Raw genomic sequence first — 9583 nt, 5'->3', positions numbered from 1 at the left:
GGGTCTTGGCAATAGTCTCTGGCTTCTGCCTGGATCGCAGGGAACGTTTGCGGGGTGCTTCTCCTTCTGCAGGGGGAGGGGTGCTGGGGGCCCGTTGGTCCGGTGGCAGGGCCTCCAGTCCACTAGTTGCAGCGGAGGTGGAGGGCTGTTCAGTAGTCTGGCTAGTGGGGGGGGCCCGCTGGTGTGACACTGCCTCCCTCGTAATGTTGGCCATGTCTACCAGCACCCCTGCAATGGAGACGAGGGAGGTGTTAATGGCCTTCAAGTCCTCCCTGACCCCTGGTACTGTCCCTGCTGCAGCTGCCTGTTCTCCTGCACGTTGTCCAGAATCTGGCCTAGCGTATCCTGGGAATGTTGGTATGCTCCCAGGATCGCAGTGAGTTCCTCCTGGAGAGTCGGTTCCCTTGGCCTGTCCTCCCCCTGGCGCACAGCAGTCCTTCCAGCTTCCATGTTGTCCTGTGCCTCTGTCCCCTGAACCGTGTGCCCACTGACATCAGTTCCCTGATTGTCTTGGATTTGTGGTGTGCCCTGGGGTCCCTATAGTGGAGGACACACTGCTGATTGATGTGTCCTGGGGACCAAGGTATGGGCACGCTGGTTGGGTGCTGTGGTGGTGTTTCCTGAGGGGGAGGCTCTATGGTAGTGTGTGACTGTGCCTTGGTAACCGACTGTCCACAGGTCCCTGATTGGCCAGGTTGGTCATCCAGATCCAGGTTAGCAGAGTCGCTGTCATCACTGTGGGCCTCTTTAGTGGGGGGACTGGATGTTGCTGGCACCTCTTCTCTGGTGATATTTGCTGGGATACCTGTGGGGATGTATATGCAGTGTTATTATTTCTTTGTGTGACATATTTTGCATGGGTGGGTTGCCCTCTATGGTTGTTATTGCCCTGGCAGCTTTTCCTTGTGTGAGTTGGTATGTGGTGGGCTGGGTGATTCTCTAGTGTGCATGCTTTAGTGATAGGTGACCATGCAGGGCTGTGAGTGGTGTCCATGCATTGGTGGTGCATGCTGGGCTTGGGATTGGGATGAGTGGGTTGTGATGGTGGGGTGTGTTGGAGGTGGTGGAGTGATGGGAGTGAGGATGGGGTGGGGGTATGTGTTGGCAAGCAGGTAGGGGGGTGATAGTAATAGAGAGTTGACTTACCAGAGCCCAGTCCTCCTGCTACTCCTGCCAGGCCCTCAGGGTGCATGATTGCCAAGACTTGCTCCTCCCATGTTGTTAGTTGTGAGGGAGGGTGTGGGGGGTCTACCGCCAGTCCTCTGTAATGCGAGCTGGTGTCTTGCAGCAATGGAACTTATCTTCCCCCGTAGGTCATTCCACCTCTTCCTGATGTCATCCCTTGTTCTGGGGTGCTGTCCCATGGCGTTGACCCTGTCCATGATCCTCCGCCATAGCTCCATCTTCCTATCAATGGATGTCTGCTGCATCTGTGATCCAAATAGCTGTGGCTCTACCAGGATGATTTCCTCCACCATGACCCTTAGCTCCTCCTCAGAGAATCTGGGGTGTCATTGTGGTGCCATGGTTGTAGTGTGAGTGGTGTAGGTGAGGGTGTGTAGGGTGATGTGTTGGGGTGTGTGATGTAAGGTGCGTGGGTGGTGTATAGGTGATGGTGGTATGTGGCTCTGGTTGTGTGAGTGCTCTTGCTGACTCTCTTTGTTGGCAATGGTTTGTAGTCATAAAGGGTTGTGGATAATGTGTGTGTGTGTTTTATAGTGGTGTGGGTGTGTGGGTGTGGTGTGTGTATGTGTGTCAGGTGTGTGTATTTTGAATTGTCCAATTTGGTGTTGTTTTGTTTGAGTGTGTGTATTTTGTGCGCGGTAGTATGTACCACCAATGGTTTACCACCATTGAATGTCCGCTGTGGTGATTCGTGGGTCATAATGTGGTAGGCCTTGTTCTGTTGGCGTAACAGTGTAGGTTTTGATACTGCCAGTTTATCACTGACCTTTGGTGTGGTGGACTTGTGTCTGTGGCTGTATAGTGACGGAGATGTGTGTGTGTGTGTCATAATATGATGAATGGATATCCGCCGCAGCGGCGTTATGTTGGTGGCAGTCAGCATGGCGGTAAGTGGGATTTACCGCCAATGTCATAATGAGGGCCATAGTGCATCATATTTATAAGCAAATCAGCATATGGTGAGCACATGTAGTAATACATTTACAAATCACAGTTCAGAATTACACAATGTCATCAAATGTCACCATTCTAGCAGTAACCCCAAACAGAATATTATTGTGATCTGTTCTAATCTAATGTAATCATAGGTCGCAGTACAAATCTAGATACACAATCTATGGAAGTCTCACAAAATGAATAGGCTTATAGAATCATCAGCAGGAACAGACTTGAAAGTAGCAAAATGCTTGCTCTGAGGTTCTTTGAAGATAGCATGTCAATACAGAGCATTTCAACAGTACATATTTTGATTACATGTAGCGTCCGAATGAAAAAAGAAAACAGACATCATGGCTGTGACAGGAAGAAAGTGAAGTCAAGCCTAGTTTGGGACTAGTTAGCTCAACACAGAAAAATACAGTTTGCCAGAGTGCAGAGTTTTCATTTTTATACAAAAATGTAAATGTTTAACACACTTTTTTATTACATCAAAACCAACTGTGTCAGTCCCCAACCTGACTGATTTTAATTAATCACCAAAATCCTGCAATCTCTATTTATGAAACAGTGTGCATCATCTTTAGCTTCTTGCATGCATATTCTCTCAATACCCTCATCTCATCACAAACACAAACCTTTATGTTCTCAACTCACCATTGTTGCACTTCCTGCTTTTACTAGTAGACATTGATGATGCCATCTTTAAGCATCCATCATTTATACTACTTTTAAAAGAGATTATATCAAGAAATGCTAGCAAAATCATGAGGTCAGTTAGGCACGCAAAGACAATAGTTAGTGTGGTAGAACCTTCTTTAAAACACCATTAACAATATTATTAAACTATTCACCATCCTTTGAGAACCTCTTTCTAGTCTCACTGCACCACAGATCAACTGCCTCCCGTAACCCATGCTCTTCTAGAGTCTTTGTCTTACCCAATTATTTCTGATGTTATTATGTAATTATTAATAAGCCCGCTATTAGTGAACCCTCAACACATGACAAACTCCACCTTCTTTTACTAGGATATCTAAAGCAAGATGGTCTTGCACTTAGCTGAAAGATTCTTATTAATGAGTGTTAGTGATCCAGCAGTATTAGAACCCAAGCAATCAACCAAAGTAGAACATTTAATCCAAAGTCACACCAGTAAGGGGAATTTAAACACCAAACATATCCACCAACACTTGAACAAAACCAAGCATAGTTTTTTGAGATCCACATAATTTCTTTCACTTACCTCATACACATCATACACACGAGGAAAAGACCTACTGCTGCTGGAGACATTGGGTACCAGGACTCTTTGGTCTGTCCTGCTGTGGACGGAAAAGGAGGTGGACCAATGACCACTCTGCGCCACATAGCACCATCTCTGGTCCTGCCATGTAGGAAGAACTACTGCTGCTAGGGACTTTGAGTCCCAGGATCCTTTGCACTATCCTACTGTGGGAGGGGAAAGGAGGCAGGCCAGCAATCACTCTGAGCTATATAGCGCTATCTCCAGAACCATCATGCAGGAATAACTACAACTGCTGTAGACATTAAATCCCGGGCTCTATTCTTCTGTTGGAGGGAGAAGTAGGTGGACCGATGACCACTCTGCACCATACAGTGCCATCTCTGGCTTCGACACGTGGTATGCACCTGGGCCACACCCAGGAGAAGCCCAGTCCCAGGGTAGGCCCATCTGTGCCCATCAGCTCCAGGAAGAGCCCAGGCAGGGTGCTAGGCCACCACCTTGGCCCTCAACTTTAAGGTGACTTTTCACTTTCCATCTTTGTTTCCTTTCGCTCTTACAGGAATTCTTACTGTTACCTAGAAATTTCAGATGCCACTGTACACCGAGAAGGTGCCTAAACTGCTTGGTTTGCTGAAACATTTTTCATTTTCTTGTTCCCATTTACATACTCCTCTAATGCAGTTGTCCTTATCTGTCCATTTTTAAAAGCTAACTAATGGCACAGGGGATGGGTCTTTCCTGATTATTTTTATCTGACAATGGGGTAAAGGAAAGCCGGAGATCCACTACCAGAAACAGTGAAAGTGCCTAAGACAGTAAGTCATGCAGCTGAGAGCTGCACTCTAACAAATATATATCTTTTGATTGTAGAAGTTGAGTCCATTCTCAGAAAGGAAAGGAACATCATCAAAAGAAAAAGGACCACAACTAACATAAGCCAATATTACAAGAGAAATACAACCATGCTCTTGATAATAAAAGGACATCTGTCCCTACCACAAACCTAGAGCTTCCCTCTTTTATCAAGTCTGATGGTTTAATAAATACTCTGTTATTACACCTACGCATTCATTTATTGAGCCAGATCTATAGAGCCAATCATTACCTCCACTAACTGCTTAACTCCCTTAGTGAGGCTTGAAAGTGAGCCATAGGATGCATTTTGTCACCAAATCACACTTTTGCATGCTTCGATATTGATATCAACTCCAGATTGGGCTGATTGTCAAGAGAATTAAGTGAAATAAAAATGATGCTAATAATATTGAATTCTAGGCTAAATGAAGTCCAGTAACACTCTAGCCCCCACCTTCGAGCTCACTATGCATGACATTCCCTTTTCAGATGTATTCTCTACATTGTACAAGACATTGAAAACCTTCTACACTAAGGTAGCTAAACCTTTACAAGTATCCAGAAATCAGTCAACCACATGGTACACAAGTGGTTGCTGCAAGGCTAAATCTATATTGATTCCAGCTATTAAAATCATAAGGACATGAAATCAGAGAAGAAAGATTTAGATATAAAAGTAGCTTGGACACTAGCAGATGGAACTGGAATGATAAAAACTGACTGGACCTTCTATAAGCATCTAAGATGAGGTATCACACAGCCTTTTGCCAATATTAGCACTTGGTAACCTCACCAGGAATAGTGCAATCATTCATTTTATACTACCACATATCTAGGTAAAACATTTTGCAGATATATAAATTCTAACCACACAGTAGGTATTGACATACCTTCTATTGATGCTCAATCAGGAATAGATACATGATCAGCTACTTTACATAACCCTCTCTTTTCTATATTGGTCACAATTAAAGCAATCAACTCATTGAATTAGGAAATGCATTGGGACCTGATAAGGTTCTGGGGGATTTAAATTGATTTGAAGTTGTTTTATGGGGCACCTACATCAATGTCCTGTCAAACAGAATATTGTCAGGTGACAGCATGTCTGACTTTTAGCTGTGAGGAAATAATACCCATTTTCAAGAAGGGAGAATGGAGTGTTCCAGGAATTTATAGACCAATCAGTCTTATTGACACCCTTAAAAAGGACAAATACAATACAGATTGACTCCATTGATTGTGGCATAGATTGAAGCAAGCCAAGTACTATTTCCTTTGCAAGCTGGCTTTAAAGCAAAAACTAGCACTATAGAACAATTATTTGCATTGCTTTCATACTGTGGAAATATGGAACATCTGTGTATGGCATTCATTGACCTGAAGGCTGCTTCAATCTTGTTCTCAGACTTTGTCTGTGGAACACCTTCAGTTCAATGGGTGTTTAGCCTTCCCTATTGAACATCCTTATTAGGTTCTACAAGCAGAATTAAACCTAAGCATTCTGGGGCCAGCAGGGAAGGAACTGCATACCCATAGAGAGAGGAGGTTCCCAAGGTTTCATTCTTGCCCCAACCTTTTTATTTCTACATATCAACATTGTCATCAGCTTTTTTGACGAGCAGGTTCATGACTCTCCCTAATTAGAGGGCATGTCCACAGCATCTCTTCTTTATTCTGATACTCTCCTCATCTTGCATACCACTGCATGCTTATGGAACTTACGAAATAAATGTACATATTTTTGCTAATGATGGGGTTTGCAGGGTAATACCTCTAAAAACAATTACATGGGGGCATGTTTACAAGGAACTGATGCACTAGTTTCTGTCCGTTGCCCTGCGCCCCCCTAATGACACCATAATAGCACTATATTGATAATACAGTGCACCATGGTGCACATTTGCACAATAGCGTCAATATTTTTGACACTATTGTGGTGCTTTTCTGGACTAGCGCCAAAAATGTTGACACTAGCCAAGCAAAGCTCGGGGAGGCCCATAGGAAATAGCCTAGTGTCACTTTATTAAAAAATTATGATAGAAAGGCACAGTGAAAGCTTGTAAATTTCACTGGGCAGTGTTTTGGGCTTCCCTGAGGGGGAACACCCTGCTTTCATACATCATACCTGGCGCAGGTATAACGTGGTGCAAGGGTTTATATAGTGGTGCAATGCAAGCATTGCGCTACTTTGTAAATATGACGCAGGGGGAGGGCCTGTTTAGCGCCGGCACAGCATAAACAAAATTACACTAAGGTGGCATTAAGGGGCGCATGGGGCTTGTAAGTATGCCCTGTGGTCCTTAACATCCATAAGTCCTTTAAGGATGGTTTTACAATAAGTGGGTCCCACCTGTAGAAAGTTGAAACAATTGATTACCTGGGAATTAGGATTGACAGATCACATAGAAGGAAATCCTATATAAAGAGCAACATGTCGTACTGCTTCACAGATCTCAAGTAGCAATAAAGGTCTAGTAAGCCAAGGCCCAAACTGCATCTTTATAAGGGGCAGAAATCTGGGGGATGGGCAATACATACAATTCAGTACTTGAGGAACCCAATTTTCTTAAGTTCTGCATTCCAGAGCTACATTCATATAAAAATAGTCTCTTAGAGATCATGAACATTAATAAAGCCCAAACTATACCATGATTAAGACATGTAAAATATTGGCTATGGGCTTTAGGGCTGGAAAGTCTTTGCTAAAACCCCTCATCCATAAATAGGGTTTCTAAGAACATGTGAGTATGCCATAGAGCAGTGGCACAGAACCAAAACATGTGACAGTCATATGGACAATTGTCTGCCTGGCAAGCCAACTTCTTATGAACTATACTTGGATGAGATCCTCCCACATCAAGTCAGAAACTTGTACATTAGATTTATATTCACTAATCTTCACCTCTAAGTGGAATTCTAGCAAAGACGAACATGACATTTGTGCTGCCACAATTGAGAAAATAGATCATATTATATTTTGTGCCCTATGTAGGAAAAGCCAAGAACAAAATGAATTAGACCAATATGCCTTCATTTGGGATTAAAAAGCTATTGTATAGCATTAAGATATTATATTTGGACACCAGGCCTTTCATAGTGTTTGGTGTGATCACATTTATAGTTTCAGCCTGGTTAATTAGGAAGTGTCTGGGGTGCTTACTTTGAATTAATACTATCCTTTTGATTGGAATTGAATTTGTATTATGCTTTTGACTTTTTGAGGCTTCACCATGCTTTGACTTTCACATAATTGTGTGGACTTGTTGTATTCACATCCGACTTGATCTCACACTTTTATGTTGTAAGGTTCTGTACATGGTTTCCTACCATGAATTAATGACAAAACAAGAATTATTGCACTTTATCTCACAATTTTATGTTGTAAGGCTCTGTACATGGTTCCCTACCATGAATTAATGACAAAACAAGAATGATTGCACGTCACTTGTATATAGTTGTATATGAACTTTTGTATTTATATATTCTAACTGTTGCATTGTTTCATGTGTTTTATGGAGCAAAACCCCTCAATAAACAATAATGATTGATTGCCTGACTAAAGCAAGATAGCAGTTGCCACCTAATTACATTAAAGGTTAACTTAAGAAGTCATACCACAAAAATAATAAATTCTTCTCTGATTCTTAACCACTCAGAATCTCATCATCAACTATAAAAGGCACATTACACTCACCATTATCCACTCAAAATGCTGAGACTTTGAATGTCCCATGCACAAACCTCCTTTTGTTTCCTGTTCCATTCTCAGTCTCTGATGCATTCTTGTGTACATACATCTCTCATGTGCCTCTTCCTCTAATTCAGTCTCTCTCATTTCACCCCAATTAGTACTAATTCTCACCTTTCTCTCATGGTCTTTTTAACTGATGCTCAACATCACTCGATGCACATACTAACTCATTGTTAATTATTTTAGTTTTTTAATTAAGATCCATAATAAACCTCGTTATTAGTAATAGATTTCAAACCTTCAGTTTCAGGAACTGCTTCCAAAGAGACATTGTAGTCCATGAGGGATAGTGCAACGGACCTTTGATTCAAAAAGACATTAACATAAATGTGACAAGCTGAATAACATGTCAAAGGTAGCTAGAGAAAGGTAACTCCCTCTGACACAGATGTTGGCAAACATGTACAAATATAACAATCCCTCACTTTTATGATCTTTGCATACCCAGTTAAAAAAATTGATTAGATATTGTTTTTGCATTTACCTAAAAACCTTCCTCTTTATGTCAACTTTCTATCTACCTAACGATTATATTTCGTAATTAATTCTTCACTCTTAACCTTAGGTGAATTACATCCAACTGGTGAGATTAAATGCAACAGCGAGCCAACTGACAAGATTGTTATTAACACAAACAGAACTATGGACAATTTTAGACAGCATTTATAATTATCAAATTCATTCTGTAAAACAAGGCAAAAGAAAAAATTCAAAATCAGGAAAATCTAACCACTAATTTTAGAAGTGCAAAATCATTTTAGTTTTTATCCCAGTCATGTTGAAAATCCAGAGAAACCGTTGTATCTTCATCTGGATATTTAAGATACAAAACAAATTAGACTTAAATGTGAAACAAAAAATAGGTCTATTCAGGAGTCAAATACTTTCTATTTAACATTCTCTGTCTTGTTGATCTTTTGGCTATGGGCTGTTCAATTTCACAGTGATCGGAGTATCTTTCCTGTTCTTGTTCTGGTTCTTCTCTGATTGTTTCCAGTCTTCATACTTTCTTGCACACTCTTTTTCTACCACTCACAGCTGCAGGCCATTTGTCTCCATGATGCACATTATCAAGTTCAGGATCACTTGTCATAATTGCTGTTATTTTATATTCACTCACCAACGGATTTTGTCTTCCATAGCAAACCGTTTTCCTCTAGGTGTTCCATTTAACTCCAATTTTCAGTTTTACTGTTTGATTCTGACTGTCTTGACTCTCTGATTGTTGAATTTCTATTTGATTTTGTTATTGAATTTGATCTTGACTTTCAGCACTACCTTCTTAATCCACAAAGTGAACACAAGCTTGACACTGTGAATCAGTGGTTGTTATCACCACTTCTTCATCTGCAGTTTTCCCTCTTTTCATGTAAGAGGTGTGGATCCACTCTGGTAAGCCTTGCTACATAACAGCAGCATTGGCCAAAGAATAACATGATGCAGGCCCTTCCATCTGGGTTCCTGGAATGACTTTTGAATCTGCTTCTTCACCACACCCAGTCACCAGGCTGAAGGTTGTGGAAGAGTCCTTAGTTTGGTGAAGGTGTTGCCAGATTCATCTGATGAGAGATCGAATGCACAGCACCAGCTAGACCTATGCAGTC

The sequence above is a fragment of the Pleurodeles waltl genome, chromosome 10, assembly GCF_031143425.1.
Source record: "Pleurodeles waltl isolate 20211129_DDA chromosome 10, aPleWal1.hap1.20221129, whole genome shotgun sequence".
NCBI classification, from domain to species: domain Eukaryota; kingdom Metazoa; phylum Chordata; class Amphibia; order Caudata; family Salamandridae; genus Pleurodeles; species Pleurodeles waltl.
Note: the sequence above shows the minus strand (reverse complement) of the source record.